Source organism: Ambystoma mexicanum, chromosome 3q (genome assembly GCF_040938575.1).
Source record: "Ambystoma mexicanum isolate Mex_15411 chromosome 3q, UKY_AmexF1_1, whole genome shotgun sequence".
Lineage (NCBI taxonomy): Eukaryota > Metazoa > Chordata > Amphibia > Caudata > Ambystomatidae > Ambystoma > Ambystoma mexicanum.
Genome location: NC_090926.1, coordinates 1,104,912,655 through 1,104,928,390, shown reverse-complemented (window position 1 = coordinate 1,104,928,390; position 15,736 = coordinate 1,104,912,655). Strand labels below are relative to the sequence as shown.

The 15,736-nt window shown below is 63.9% G+C and overlaps 1 protein-coding gene across 1 annotated transcript in view; it reads right to left on the bottom strand.

Moving 5' to 3' along the window:
• Nucleotides 1–15,736, bottom strand: part of LOC138448048 (uncharacterized) — a 370,393-nt gene that overhangs the window by 42,180 nt on the left and 312,477 nt on the right. The gene's annotated exons all lie outside the window — the stretch shown is intronic.

The following is a 15,736-nucleotide window of genomic DNA, read 5'->3' as shown; positions in this document are numbered from 1 at the left end:
AACTGACTGCACAATGGTATTTATTGAACAGATATCAGAAGCCTGAAAGACTGACCCAGACCTACCAACATTTGAAAATTAAAACCCCTTAGGAGCACATTTTTAGTTGCCTGTAAATTACGCAGAGTTGATCTTTTGCGTGTTCACTTTTGCGTAAGCAGGATGACTCTGCATAATTTTCCACTTTTGCACAGCGTTGTGCAAATGTAGAGTGTAAAAATATGTTATACAAGTTTGCACGCAACCCTTTTGAATTCAGCTGTGCAAAATGAGTAAACACTACCTGCCATTTACGCATGGTAGAAAGCATTTGCAATGGATTCCTTCGGAATCCAACAGCTTTTTGCTGGTGTAAAAGCAGGCTGATTCTATAAGCATCCACAGCATTTGCTCCAGCATTTACTTATTGATTGGGTATTTGGCAAAGCGCCTATACACAAGCAGGGTAATTCATAGAATTTCGCAGAAAAGTGTCGCAAGCGGCTGGCGCAGAGTGTCCGCATGCGATTGTCTGCGCCAGGCACGTGCGCTAAAACCGATTTCCGCGCACAGCGTATTCATGGATTTTAGGCTCCCAAACCAGCTGTGCCGCAGAGTATTGCAGCGACCCTGCAGCAGCGCCAGTAATGCCCCCAAGAACGCCCTCGCGCAAGGAAAAGCCATCCAAATCGCTAAATCATCGCAAAGGGCTGCGCTAACCCTGGACCAGTTTAAAGGGCTGCCAAACAAGGAACGCAAAGCGGGTAACGTTCATATCAGGGGTATGCGGGAAGTTTTACACGCGATTAGCCAGGGTACGTGTATTACAGGGGTACGCGGGAAGTTCAACACGCGATTGGCCAGGGTACGTGTATTACAGGGGTACGTGTGAAGTTTTACACGCGATTAGCCAGGGCACGTGTATTACAGGGGTACGCGGGAATTATCACACGCGATTTGGCTGGGTACGTGTATTACGGAAGTTCAACATGCGATTGGCCAGGGTACGTGTATTACAGGGGTACGCGTGAAGTTTAAGACGCGATTTTGCTGGGTACGTGTATTACTGGGCTGCGCGGGAATTATCACACGTGATTTGGCTGGGAACGTGTATTACAGGGGTACACAGGAAGTTAGACACGCGATTAGGCTGGGTGGGTCCTCACAGGTGTTCCCTGTACACCCTCCACGGCTCCTGCAGATAGCCCACAAAACAGGGGACTACCCTGCACACCTGCTCATGTCCCCCTGCACCCCCACCCCCCAGCAGTGCAGGGGCAGCCTCCACCAGGCCCCCACTCATGTCTCCTATCACCCCCACCCCCCAGCCACCAGGGGCAGCCTCCACCAGGCCCTCACTCATGTCTCCCACCACCCCCACCCCCCAGCCACCAGGGGCACCATCCACCAGGCCCCCACTCATGTCTCCCACCACCCCCACCCCCCAGCAGTGCAGGGGCACCCTCCACCAGGCCCCCACTCATGTCTCCCACCACCCCCACCCCCCAGCCACCAGGGGCAGCCTCCACCAGGCACCCACTCATGTCCCCGATCACCCCCACCCTCCAGCAGTGCAGGGGCAGCCTCCACCAGGCCCCCACTCATGTCTACCGCCACCCCCACCCCCCAGCCACCAGGGGCAGCCTCCACCAGGCCCTTACTCATGTCTCCCACCACCCCCACCCCCCAGCAGTGCAGGGGCAGCCTCCACCAGGCCCCCACTCATGTCTCCCACCACCCCCACCCCCCAGCCACCAGGGGCAGCCTTCACCAGGCCCCCACTCATGTCTCCCATCACCCCCACCCCCCAGCCACCAGGGGCAGCCTCCACCAGGCCCCCACTCATGTCTCCCACCACCCCACCCCCCAGCAGTGCAGGGGCAGCCTCCACCAGGCCCCCACTCATGTCTCCCACCACCCCCACCCCCCAGCCATGAGGGGCACCCTCCACCAGGACCCCACTCATGTCTCCCACCACCCCCACCCCCCAGCAGTGCAGGGGCAGCCTCCACCAGGCCCCCACTCATGTCTACCCCCACCCCCCAGCCACCAGGGGCAGCCTCCACCAGGCCCCCACTCATGTCCCCTATCACCCCCACCCCCCCAGCCACCAGGGGCAGCCTCCACCAGGCCCCCACCTATGTCTCCCACCACCCCCACCCCGAGCAACCAGGGGCAGCCTCCACCAGGCCCCCACTCATGTCTCCCACCACCCCCACCCCCCCAGCAGTGCAGGGGCAGCCTCCACCAGGCCCCCACTCATGTCTCCCAGCACCCCCAGCACCCAGCAGTGCAGGGGCAGCCTCCACCAGGCCCCCACTCATGTCCCCTATCACCCCCACCCCCCAGCCACCAGGGGCAGCCTCCACCAGGCCCCCACTCATGTCCCCCATCACCCCCACCCCCCAGCCACCAGGGGCACCCTCCACCAGGCCCCCACTCATGTCTCCCACCACCCCCACCCCCCAGCAGTGCAGGGGCAGCCTCCACCAGGCCCCCACTCATGTCTCCCACCACCCCCACCCCCCAGCCACCAGGGGCAGCCTCCACCAGGCCCCCACTCATGTACCCCAATCACCCCCACCCCCCAGCCACCACGGGCACCCTCCACCAGGCCCCCACTCATGTCCAACTCATGTCTCCCTGCACCCCCAGCCCCCAGCAGTGCAGGGGCACCCTCCACCAGGCCCCCACTCATGTCTCCCACCACCCCAAACCCCCAGCCACCAGGGGCAGTCTCCACCAGGCACCCACTCATGTCCCCTATCACCCCCACCCTCCAGCAGTGCAGGGGCAGCCTCCACCAGGCCCCCACTCATGTCTACCACCACCCCCACCCCCCAGCCACCAGGGGTAGCCTCCACCAGGCCCCCACTCATGTCTCCCACCACCCCCACACCCCCTGCAGTGCAGGGGCAGCCTCCACCAGGCCCCCACTCATGTCTACCACCACCCCCAGCCCCCAGCAGTGCAGGGGCAGCCTCCACCAGGCCCTCAATCATGTCTCCCACCACCCCCACCCGCCAGCAGTGCAGGGGCAGCCTCCACCAGGCCCCCACTCATGTCTCCCACCACCCCCACCCCCCATCCACCAGGGGCAGCCTCCACCAGGCACCCACTCATGTCTCCCACCACCCCCACCCCCCAGCAGTGCAGGGGCAGCCTCCACCAGGCCCCACTCATGTCTCCCACCACCCCCACCCCCCAGCAGTGCAGGGGCAGCCTCCACCAGGCCCTCAATCATGTCTAACACCACCCCCACCCCCCAGCAGTGCAGGAGCAGCCTCCACCAGGCCCCCACTCATGTCTACCACCACCCCCACCCCCCAGCCACCGGGGGCAGCCTCCACCAGGCCCTCACTCATGTCTCCCACCACCCCCAGCCCCCAGCAGTGCAGGGGCAGCCTCCACCAGGCCCCCACTCATGTCTCCCACCACCCCCACCCCCCAGCCACCAGGGGCACCCTCCACCAGGCCCCCACTCATGTCTCCCACCACCACCAAGCCACCAGGGGCAGCCTCCACCAGGCCCCCACTCATGTCTCCCACCACCCCCACCCCCCAGCAGTGCAGGGGCAGCCTCCACCAGGCCCCCACTCATGTCTCCCACCACCCCCATCCCCAGCCACCAGGGGCACCCTCCACCAGGCCCCCACTCATGTCTCCCACCACCCCCACCCCTCAGCCACCAGGGGCAGCGTCCACCAGGCCCCCACTCATGTCTCCCACCACCCCCACCCCCCAGCAGTGCAGGGGCAGCCTCCACCAGGCCCCCACTCATGTCTACCACCACCCCCAGCCACCAGGGGCAGCCTCCACCAGGCCCCCACTCATGTCTCCCAGCACCCAGCAGTGCAGGGTCAGCCTCCACCAGGCCCCCACTCATGTCCCCTATCACCCCCACCCCCCAGCCACCAGGGGCAGCCTCCACCAGGCCCCCACCCATGTCTCCCACCACCCCCACCCCCCAGCCTCCAGGGGCAGCCTCCACCAGGCCCCCACTCATGTCTCCTACCACCCCCAGCACCCAGCAGTGCAGGGGCAGCCTCCACCAGGCCCCCACTCATGTCTACCACCACCCCCAGCACCCAGCAGTGCAGGGGCAGCCTCCACCAGGCCCCCACTCATGTCCCCTATCACCCCCACCCCCCAGCCACCAGGGGCAGCCTCCACCAGGCCCCCACCCATGTCTACCACCACCCCCACCCACCAGCAGTGCACGGGCAGCCTCCACCAGGCCCTCAATCATGTCTCCCAACACCCCACCCCCCAGCAGTGCAGGGGCAGCCTCCACCAGGCCATCAATCATGTCTCCCACCACCCCCACCCCCCCGCAGTGCAGGGACAGCCTCCACCAGGCCCCCACTCATGTCTCCCACCACCCCCACCCCCCAGCAGTGCAGGGGCAGCCTCCACCAGGTCCTCAATCATGTCTACCACCACCCCCACCCCCCAGCAGTGCAGGGGCAGTCTCCACCAGGCCCCCACTCATGTCTACCACCACCCCCACCCCCAGCCACCAGGGGCAGCCTCCACCAGGCCCCCACTCATGTCTCCCACCACCCCCACCCCCCAGCAGTGCAGGGGCAGCCTCCACCAGGCCCCCACTCATGTCTCCCACCACCCCCACCCCCCAGCCACGAGGGGCACCCTCCACCAGGCCCCCACTCATGTCTCCCACCACCCCCACCCCCCAGCAGTGCAGGGGCAGCCTCCACCAGGCCCCCACTCATGTCTACCACCACCCCCACCCACCAGCCACCAGGGGCAGCCTCCACCAGGCCCCCACTCATGTCCCCTATCACCCCCACCCCCCCAGCCACCAGGGGCAGCCTCCACCAGGCCCCCACCTATGTCTCCCACCACCCCCACCCCCCAGCCACCAGGGGCAGCCTCCACCAGGCCCCCACTCATGTCTCCCACCACCCCCACCCCCCCAGCAGTGCAGGGGCAGCCTCCACCAGGCCCCCACTCATGTCTCCCACCACCCCCAGCACCCAGCAGTGCAGGGGCAGCCTCCACCAGGCCCCCACTCATGTCCCCTATCACCCCCACCCCCCAGCCACCAGGGGCAGCCTCCACCAGGCCCCCACTCATGTCCCCCATCACCCCCACCCCCCAGCCACCAGGGGCACCCTCCACCAGGCCCCCACTCATGTCTCCCACCACCCCCACCCCCCAGCAGTGCAGGGGCAGCCTCCACCAGGCCCCCACTCATGTCTCCCACCACCCCCACCCCCCAGCCACCAGGGGCAGCCTCCACCAGGCCCCCACTCATGTACCCCAATTACCCCCACCCCCCAGCCACCAGGGGCACCCTCCACCAGGCCCCCACTCATGTCCAACTCATGTCTCCCTGCACCCCCACCCCCCAGCAGTGCAGGGGCACCCTCCACCAGGCCCCCACTCATGTCTCCCACCACCCCAAACCCCCAGCCACCAGGGGCAGTCTCCACCAGGCACCCACTCATGTCCCCTATCAACCCCACCCCCCAGCAGTGCAGGGCCAGCCTCCACCAGGCCCCCACTCATGTCTACCACCACCCCCACCCCCCAGCCACCAGGGGCAGCCTCCACCAGGCCCCCACTCATGTCTACCACCACCCCCAGCCCCCAGCAGTGCAGGGGCAGCCTCCACCAGGCCCTCAATCATGTCTCCCACCACCCCCACCCTCCCTGCAGTGCAGGGGCAGCCTCCACCAGGCCCCCACTCATGTCTACCACCACCCCCAGCCCCCAGCAGTGCAGGGGCAGCCTCCACCAGGCCCTCAATCATGTCTCCCACCACCCCCACCCGCCAGCAGTGCAGGGGCAGCCTCCACCAGGCCCCCACTCATGTCTCCCACCACCCCCACCCCCCATCCACCAGGGGCAGCCTCCACCAGGCACCCACTCATGTCTCCCACCACCCCCACCCCCCAGCAGTGCAGGGGCAGCCTCCACCAGGCCCCACTCATGTCTCCCACCACCCCCACCCCCCAGCAGTGCAGGGGCAGCCTCCACCAGGCCCTCAATCATGTCTAACATCACCCCCACCCCCCAGCAGTGCAGGAGCAGCCTCCACCAGGCCCCCACTCATGTCTACCACCACCCCCACCCCCCAGCCACCAGGGGCAGCCTCCACCAGGCCCTCACTCATGTCTCCCACCACCCCCAGCCCCCAGCAGTGCAGGGGCAGCCTCCACCAGGCCCCCACTCATGTCTCCCACCACCCCCACCCCCCAGCCACCAGGGGCACCCTCCACCAGGCCCCCACTCATGTCTCCCACCACCCCCAAGCCACCAGGGGCAGCCTCCACCAGGCCCCCACTCATGTCTCCCACCACCCCCACCCCCCAGCAGTGCAGGGGCAGCCTCCACCAGGCCCCCACTCATGTCTCCCACCACCCCCATCCCCAGCCACCAGGGGCACCCTCCACCAGGCCCCCACTCATGTCTCCCACCACCCCCACCCCTCAGCCACCAGGGGCAGCGTCCACCAGGCCCCCACTCATGTCTCCCACCACCCCCACCCCCCAGCAGTGCAGGGGCAGCCTCCACCAGGCCCCCACTCATGTCTACCACCACCCCCAGCCACCAGGGGCAGCCTCCACCAGGCCCCCACTCATGTCTCCCAGCACCCAGCAGTGCAGGGTCAGCCTCCACCAGGCCCCCACTCATGTCCCCTATCACCCCCACCCCCCAGCCACCAGGGGCAGCCTCCACCAGGCCCCCACCCATGTCTCCCACCACCCCCACCCCCCAGCCACCAGGGGCAGCCTCCACCAGGCCCCCACTCATGTCTCCTACCACCCCCAGCACCCAGCAGTGCAGGGGCAGCCTCCACCAGGTCCCCACTCATGTCTCCCACCACCCCCAGCACCCAGCAGTGCAGGGGCAGCCTCCACCAGGCCCCCACTCATGTCCCCTATCACCCCCACCCCCCAGCCACCAGGGGCAGCCTCCACCAGGCCCCCACCCATGTCTACCACCACCCCCACCCCCCAGCAGTGCACGGGCAGCCTCCACCAGGCCCTCAATCATGTCTCCCAACACCCCCACCCCCCAGCAGTGCAGGGGCAGCCTCCACCAGGCCATCAATCATGTCTCCCACCACCCCCACCCCCCCGCAGTGCAGGGGCAGCCTCCACCAGGCCCCCATTCATGTCTCCCACCACCCCCACCCCCCAGCAGTGCAGGGGCAGCCTCCACCAGCCCTCAATCATGTCTACCACCACCCCCACCCCCCAGCAGTGCAGGGGCAGTCTCCACCAGGCCCCCACTCATGTCTACAACCACCCCCACCCCCCAGCCACCAGGGGCAGCCTCCACCAGGCCCCCACTCATGTCTCCCACCACCCCCACCCCATAGCAGTGCAGGGGCAGCCTCCACCAGGCCCCCACTCATGTCTCCCACCACCCCCACCCCCCAGCCACGAGGGGCACCCTCCACCAGGCCCCCACTCATGTCTCCCACCACCCCCACCCCCCAGCAGTGCAGGGGCAGCCTCCACCAGGCCCCCACTCATGTTTACCACCACCCCCACCCCCCAGCCACCAGGGGCAGCCTCCACCAGGCCCCCACTCATGTCCCCTATCACCCCCACCCCCCAGCCACCAGGGGCAGCCTCCACCAGGTCCCCACCCATGTCTCCCACCACCCCCACCCCCCAGCCACCAGGGGCAGCCTCCACCAGGCCCCCACTCATGTCTCCTACCACCCCCACCCTCCAGCAGTGCAGGGGCAGCCTCCACCAGGGCCCCACTCATGTCTCCCACCACCCCCACCACCCAGCAGTGCAGGGGCAGCCTCCACCTGGCCCCCACTCATGTCCCCTATCACCCCCACCCCCCAGCCACCAGGGGCAGCCTCCACCAGGCCCCCACTCATGTCCCCCATCACCCCCACCCCCCAGCCACCAGGGGCACCCTCCACCAGGCCCCCACTCATGTCTCCCACCACCCCCACCCCCCAGCAGTGCAGGGGCAGCCTCCACCAGGCCCCCACCCATGTCTCCCACCACCCCCACCCCCCAGCCACCAGGGGCAGCCTCCACCAGGCCCCCACTCATGTCCCCCATCACCCCCACACCCCAGCCACCAGGGGCACCCTCCACCAGGCCCCCACTCATGTCCAACTCATGTCCACCTGCACCCCCACCCCCCAGCAGTGCAGGGGCACCCTCCACCAGGCCCCCACTCATGTCTCCCACCACCCCAAACCCCCAGCCACCAGGGTCAGCCTCCACCAGGCACCCACTCATGTCCCCTATCACCCCCACCCCCCAGCAGTGCAGGGGCAGCCTCCACCAGGCCCCCACTCATGTCTACCACCACCGCCACCCCCCAGCCACCAGGGGCAGCCTCCACCAGGCCCCCACTCATGTCTCCCACCACCCCCACCTCCCAGCAGTGCAGGGGCAGCCTCCACCAGGCCCCCACTCAAGTCTCCCATCACCCCGACCCCCCAGCCACCAGGGGCTCCCTCCACCAGGCCCCCACTCATGTCTCCCACCACCCCAACCCCCCAGCAGTGCAGGGGCAGCCTCCACCAGGCCCCCACTCATGTCTCCCACCACCCCAACACCCCAGCCACCAGGGGCAGCCTCCACCAGGCCCCCACTCATGTCCCCCATCACCCCCACCCCCCAGCCACCAGGGGCACCCTCCACCAGGCCCCCACTCATGTCCAACTCATGTCCCCCTGCACCCCCACCCCCCAGCAGTGCAGGGGCAGCCTCCACCAGGCCCCCACTCATGTCTCCCACCACCCCAAACCCCCAGCCACCAGGGGCAGCCTCCACCAGGCACCCACTCATGTCCCCTATCACCCCCACCCCCCAGCAGTACAGGGGCAGCCTCCACCAGGCCCCCACTCATGTCTACCACCACCCCCACCCCCCAGCCACCAGGGGCAGCCTCCACCAGGCCCCCACTCATGTCTCCCACCACCCCCACCCCCCAGCAGTGCAGGGGCAGCCTCCACCAGGCCCTCAATCATGTCTCCCACCACCCCCACCCCCCAGCAGTGCAGGGGCAGCCTCCACCAGGCCCCCACTCATGTCTCCCACCACCCCCACCCCCCATCCACCAGGGGCAGCCTCCACCAGGCACCCACTCATGTCTCCCACCACCCCCACCCTCCAGCAGTGCAGGGGCAGCCTCCACCAGGCCCCCACTCATGTCTCCCACCACCCCCACCCCCAGCAGTGCAGGGGCAGCCTCCACCAGGCCCTCAATCATGTTTACCACCACCCCACCCCCCAGCAGTGCAGGGGCAGCCTCCACCAGGCCCCCACTCATGTCTACCACCACCCCCACCCCCAGCCACCAGGGGCAGCCTCCACCAGGCCCCCACTCATGTCTCCCACCACCCCCAGCCCCCAGCAGTGCAGGGGCAGCCTCCACCAGGCCCCCACTCATGTCTCCCACCACCCCCACCCCCCAGCCACCAGGGGCACCCTCCACCAGGCCCCCACTCATGTCTCCCACCACCCCCACCCCCAAGCCACCAGGGGCAGCCTCCACCAGGCCCCCACTCATGTCTCCCACCACCCCCACCCCCCAGCAGTGCAGGGGCAGCCTCCACCATGCCCCCACTCATGTCTTCCACCACCTCCATCCCCAGCCACCAGGGGCACCCTCCACCAGGCCCCCACTCATGTCTCCCATCACCCCCACCCCCCAGCCACCAGGGGCAGCCTCCACCAGGCCCCCACTCATGTCTCCCACCACCCCCACCCCCCAGCAGTGCAGGGGCAGCCTCCACCAGGCCCCCACTCATGTCTACCACCACCCCCACCCCCCAGCCACCAGGGGCAGCCTCCACCAGGCCCCCACTCATGTCTCCCACCACCCCCAGCACCCAGCAGTGCAGGGGCAGCCTCCACCAGGCCCCCACTCATGTCCCCTATCACCCCCACCCCCAGCCACCAGGGGCAGCCTCCACCAGGCCCCCACCCATGTCTCCCACCACCCCCACCCCCCAGCCACCAGGGGCAGCCTCCACCAGGCCCCCACTCATGTCTCCCACCACCCCCAGCACCCAGCAGTGCAGGGGCAGCCTCCACCAGGCCCCCACTCATGTCTCCCACCACCCCCAGCACCCAGCAGTGCAGGGGCAGCCTCCACCAGGCCCCCACTCATGTCCGCTATCACCCCCACCCCCCCAGCCACCAGGGGCAGCCTCCACCAGGCCCCCACCCATGTCTACCACCACCCCCACCCCCCAGCAGTGCACGGGCAGCCTCCACCAGGCCCTCAATCATGTCTCCCACCACCCCCACCCCCCAGCAGTGCAGGGGCAGCCTCCACCAGGCCCTCAATCATGTCTCCCACCACCCCCACCCCCCAGCAGTGCAGGGGCAGCCTCCACCAGGCCCCCACTCATGTCTCCCACCACCCCCACCCCCCAGCCACCAGGGGCAGCCTCCACCAGGCACCCACTCATGTCTCCCACCACCCCCAGCACCCAGCAGTGCAGGGGCAGCCTCCACCAGGCCCCCACTCATGTCTCCAACCACCCCCACCCCCAGCAACCAGGGGCAGCCTCCACCAGGCCCCCACTCATGTCTCCCACCACCCCCACCCCCCAGCAGTGCAGGGGCAGCCTCCACCAGGCCCCCACTCATGTCTCCCACCCCCCCCAGCACCCAGTAGTGCAGGGGCACCCTCCACCAGGCCCCCACTCATCTCCCCCTGCCCACAGGCCCTGACAATCCTCAAGCATGTGCCTCATGGCCAGCCACCACAGCCCAAAGACACAACCAAGTATTACATGTGCCCATGATACTACTCCAATGGAAAAAATGTAAATCAACACATGTGTCTCACACACACACAATGGTTGCAAGTGAACCTGAAAACCCATATCATGACATGCATGAAAACAATGAGATGAAACCACACATTGAAGAATGAAAAAATCCAAATAACGTATTAAAAACAACAGCAATGGCAATCAAAATCAACCAAAATACACAAGTAAAAAAATTAAAAAATTAAGCAGGCTGTCCCTTTTCAAATTGAAATCAATAAATGACAATCCGAAAAAATATCTTCCAAAGTTCAAGTCCATGAAAAGTAAATGAAGGTAAAAAAGAAATAGAAAACCATTGCTCCATGGCAAAAAATATTCATAGTAAAAAAAATATCAAAATCCAAAGTCCAACTATGTACAAAGTATTCAGGGTCCATCATCCCAAGAGAAGAAATGAAACCTATCAAAAAACCTATCTAAAATGGAACTATATACAAAAGGTGGAGCAGTGTCCGTCGACTCCAAAGAAAAATAAACTGCAAAGGAAACCTATCACTAAATAACTATATACAATGGCGGCGGGCCAGTCCAGCGGCTCACTTAGTGGTGTTCCGGGCCAGGGCATCATCGAACTCCTCGTCTATTTCCCGGAAGCGGTCCTGTTCCATGGCCCCGAAGGTCCGCAGGGACGCCGACATGTTCACCTCCAACTCCCTGCGGATTGCCTCGAGGCACTCGGCCCGCCTCAGGGCCCTCCGCATGGAGTTCTCCGCCCTGACCATCGTGAGCCGCGCCTCTTCCGCCTGCCGCCGCTCCGCATCTATGGCGTGGCCCAACCGCTGCCACACCGAAGACACTTCCCGTCCAGGGTCCTCCTGCCCTCTGGCCGATGCCTGCCTCTCCGATGTTGAAGGCCCCGAGCTATCCTGGCTCACACCTACAGCCTCCTGCTGCTGCTGCTGTCCATGTGCCCTGTCCGATGGTGCCTGCACATCCTCCTCCAGCTGGGGTGCAGTCGTTGATGTGGCCACCCCTGCTGGACATCCGACTCCCGACTGTGGCAGGGATCTGTTGTCCACCAGCTTGGCCGCACGGTCGGAGGCAGCTCCACAGGGCACCCAGGTGACACATGGGTGGGAAGATGGCATGGAGGACGACTGGGGCATAGGGGGTTCTGTGGAGAAGGGGGTCGGAACAAGGTCCAGGAAACGGAGGAATCCAGCCCTGGTGAGCTGTCCCAGTGGGTCAACGCGGTCAACGAGCCATGCGAGAAGACGTGCAGACTCATCATGAAAAGACTGCAGGTCAGCTCGCATGGCCCGTTGACGCAACGCCACCCCACCCTGGACAGGCACAACCTGGTGCAGGATAGCCACATCCACAGGGAGAGGAAGGCCAGGTGTTGTAAGCCAATCCTCTCCCTGAGAACGGGTCTGGAGGTAGGCATCCCCGCTGGTGCAAGATGATGCAGTGACAGGAGCAGGGACAGGATTGCACACAGGCACCTCCGCGGCGGCCTGTGCTGCCTCCTGTCCCTGATCCTGCACTGCACCACTAGCACCAGTGGAATCCCCACCTCCAGACCCCGCCACTGTCGCTTGCACGGCCTCCTCCTCCACCAAACCCCCCACCAACCTGGATGACTCCCTGCCATCTTCCTCCATTGGGCCCTGTGGGGTCCCAGCTGCCCCTTCTGCTGCCGAGGAGTCCAACTCCAACCTCCGCCTCTTGGACCTCCCCTCGGCAGCTGCGGCCTGGGACGCGGCACCGGACTCCTCACTCCCCGACGAGATCACAACCTGGGAGGGGATCCAGGCCTTGCGTCTCCGGCTGGTGGTGCGACCCCTGCCGCTGTGCTCCACAGCACCTTCTCCGCCCTCTTCATCAGTTGACGCTGCAGACAGGGAGAAAGAAAACACAGGCATCAGGGCACTGTAAAATGGACTCATACACACATGACAGTTATACATGAGTGGCATTGGTAAACCTCAGACATGGCATCACAATCCCCAACACACATGTCATTTCAACTTGCATACATGAGCCATACCACAGCCATAATGCAACAGCCAGCACCATCCATTCACATACAACAGCATGAGCAGCCAAAGGTCATCCACACATCACCGCAACATAGGGAGTGCACTACACGTGCACACACAACACCAAACTTGAATGCATGTGTACACCTCCGCCAACTGTCGCAGTGTTTTGATTGACATCCATGTCACACCTGACAATCATTCCTCCACATCCTGTGCCATGCAAGCCCACACACACAAGCACCATCCATGTGTCACAAATGAGACCCCTCGCATGTGTCACCCTCACGGCCCTGTACACCCCCCCCTACTTGGCCACATAAAAATACATGTTCAACCTGCACACTCCTGGCACACCACCACACGCACAGCTTACAATCAGTATGCATGTACACTTACCGCTCGACTCCAGACGGGTCTGCTTCTCAAGGACCTGGATGTGGAGCGCTGGGGATATGCGTTCCAGGACCCTCATCTGATCTTCCGACAAGTGGCCCCGGCGCCCCTTAGCATCCGCTGCCTTCAGGAGGCGCCGGGCCTTGTTGAGGGTCCTGGACCTGAAGTCCTCCCAGCGCTTCCTGACACGTTTGTAATCGCGGACTGCCACCTCCTCCGCGTTGATGGCAGTCACGATGTCCATCCAGATCCGAGTCCGTCCTTCCTTGTCGGCGTGCAACCTTCCGAAGAGGGCATCATACTGCCCCAGGACATGCTCCACCAGGACACCAACTTCGGTGGCAGTGAAGCTGGTGCCCCTCTGCCTCCTTGGCCGGGGGTTGCCACTGGTGCCAGATGTTGCAGTGCCCGACATGGCAACCCCAGAGGCAGGAGTGGGTGGGCAACTGGGTCCTGGGGCTGGGCTGTGGGGCGATGGAAAAGCAGTCGGGAGTCTTCGGTTCCAGCAGGGGTGGTCACAGCAACAGCACCCCTGGCTGATGTGCAGGCAGCAAATGGCAGGGCACGTGGGCAGCCGGCAGTCAGGCAGCAGCAGATGGCAGGTGGGAGCTTGCTCAGGGCTCTGGGGGGCAGTAATTTGGCCTTCTGGGCAGGAGCGTGGTCTCCCGTGTGTGAACGCGTGGCCAGCTTGATACGGAGTGATTTGGCACGTGAAAATCCAACACGTCTGCGTGTAATTCGAGGAAAGGCCCTTATCGCGTAAACGCGTCACCAGCGTATGCGCGTCTATGAAGTCACGTGCATGTTGAATTGGGCACACGTTGGAAAATGTTGCGTGTGAAAAAAATGAAAGACACGTCCGAGTGTCAAAGCGTGTAATTAGTGGAAATGGCCCTAGCGCATACACGTGGCAGTGACAAAGCGTGTAATTGGTGAAAATGGCCCTACACGCAGAAGTGACAAAGCGTGTAATTGGTGGGAATGGGCTTAGCGTGTACACGCGGCAGTGACAAAGCGTGTAATTGGTGAAAATGGCCCTACACGCAGAAGTGACAAAGTGTGTAATTGGTGGGAATGGGCTTAGCGCGTACATGCGGCAGTGACAAAGCGTGTAATTGGTGAAAATGGCCCTACACGCAGAAGTGACAAAGCGTGTAATTGGTGGAAATGGCCCTTGCGCGTACACGCGGCCCTGGCAAAGCGTGTAATTGGTGAAAATGGCCCTACACGCAGAAGTGACAAAGCGTGTAATTGGTGGAAATGGCCCTAACGTGTACACGCTGCGTAAGTGACGCTGGACGTGTGGGCCTGCATAAAAGGTACGTGTAGAACACCATTTCCTTGTACGTGCTTTTCGTGGAGAGCGAGTGGGTGAATTCTGTACTTCTTGTCGTTTCACACGCGATTTACTTCACGGCGTTTCAAGTTCGTACTCCCTGTTACCTCTGACAGCTATTTCTCTTTTTTCTCTTTCACTGGTTTTCCTGGGCCTGTTCCCTCAAACAGTGTTCCCTTCTACTGTTGTCCTGTCTCCTCAGACAGCGTACAAATCTTCGTTTGGCGGGGGTGTTGCCAACCAAACGCGCTCCTTTTTCACGCTCTTTTACCTGGCAGACGGTGAGTCACGCACGTATCTAACATCTGTGCTTGCCCCGTGTGTAGCCTACCCCTTCAGAGGTCATTCTAGGCTGCGTGTGACACGCATACGTTCATTCTTGTGTTACTGGGTGCCACAGCGTAGTGCAGGTTTTTCTTTCTGCACACGTGGTCTAGGAGGGGTTGCGTGCACGTCATCTCCCTTTTTTGGGCCTCCTGTGCGTTGCGTGACCCGTCATCTTTCCCCAGGGGTTACATTCAGCCTTGCTAAAGCACTAGGGTACAATTACCATCTGGTACCCAACCCCTTTGACCCCCAATTGCCCAGGACAATAGTTTACAGCCACTCCCATACGCACATTAACATCAGTGCCATGGCTGGGAGGCGAGGATTCCGTAAGGGTGGCAAAGGTGGAAGAGCCACAAGTGGTGGCCGTGGTGGATCCTGTAGGGGACGTGGTCGTTACTTGCAGGGTGACCCTGTCCCCCCATGTGTGGAGGACCAGTCAAGGTCACCCATAGTCCCCCCCCCCCGTTGAGGCTGATGTGGCTGACACCATCCATGCTCAGCCCTTGTTGGACCAGCCCATTGTGGCACCAGACCTGGCTGACTCCATGGCTGACTTCCAGGTCAGCAGGCCTATGACACGTGCGCTGGTGCACGTTGATGTCATCAGGCCACGTGGATCTGGGGCAGCAAGGTCATCTGCTGCCCCAAGTAGGCAGGGCGGAGAGGCTGCAGGGGCAGCTGCGGCTCCATCCACCCCAGCTCTCACACACCCAGCCAGGACAGTGTCGGTCCTAGTCCATCCTGCTGACATTCCCCCTGACACCATTGCACTTGAGCCAATGCCTGCACCAACTCCCATGCTGAGTGTGCAATCCCACACTCCTGATACAGAGTCCACCAGGGCTCCTGCCCCTAGTGTCCAGAGCGGTGCAGGACACTCAGGATCACCACCACCTTCCAAGCGGAAGAGGAAGA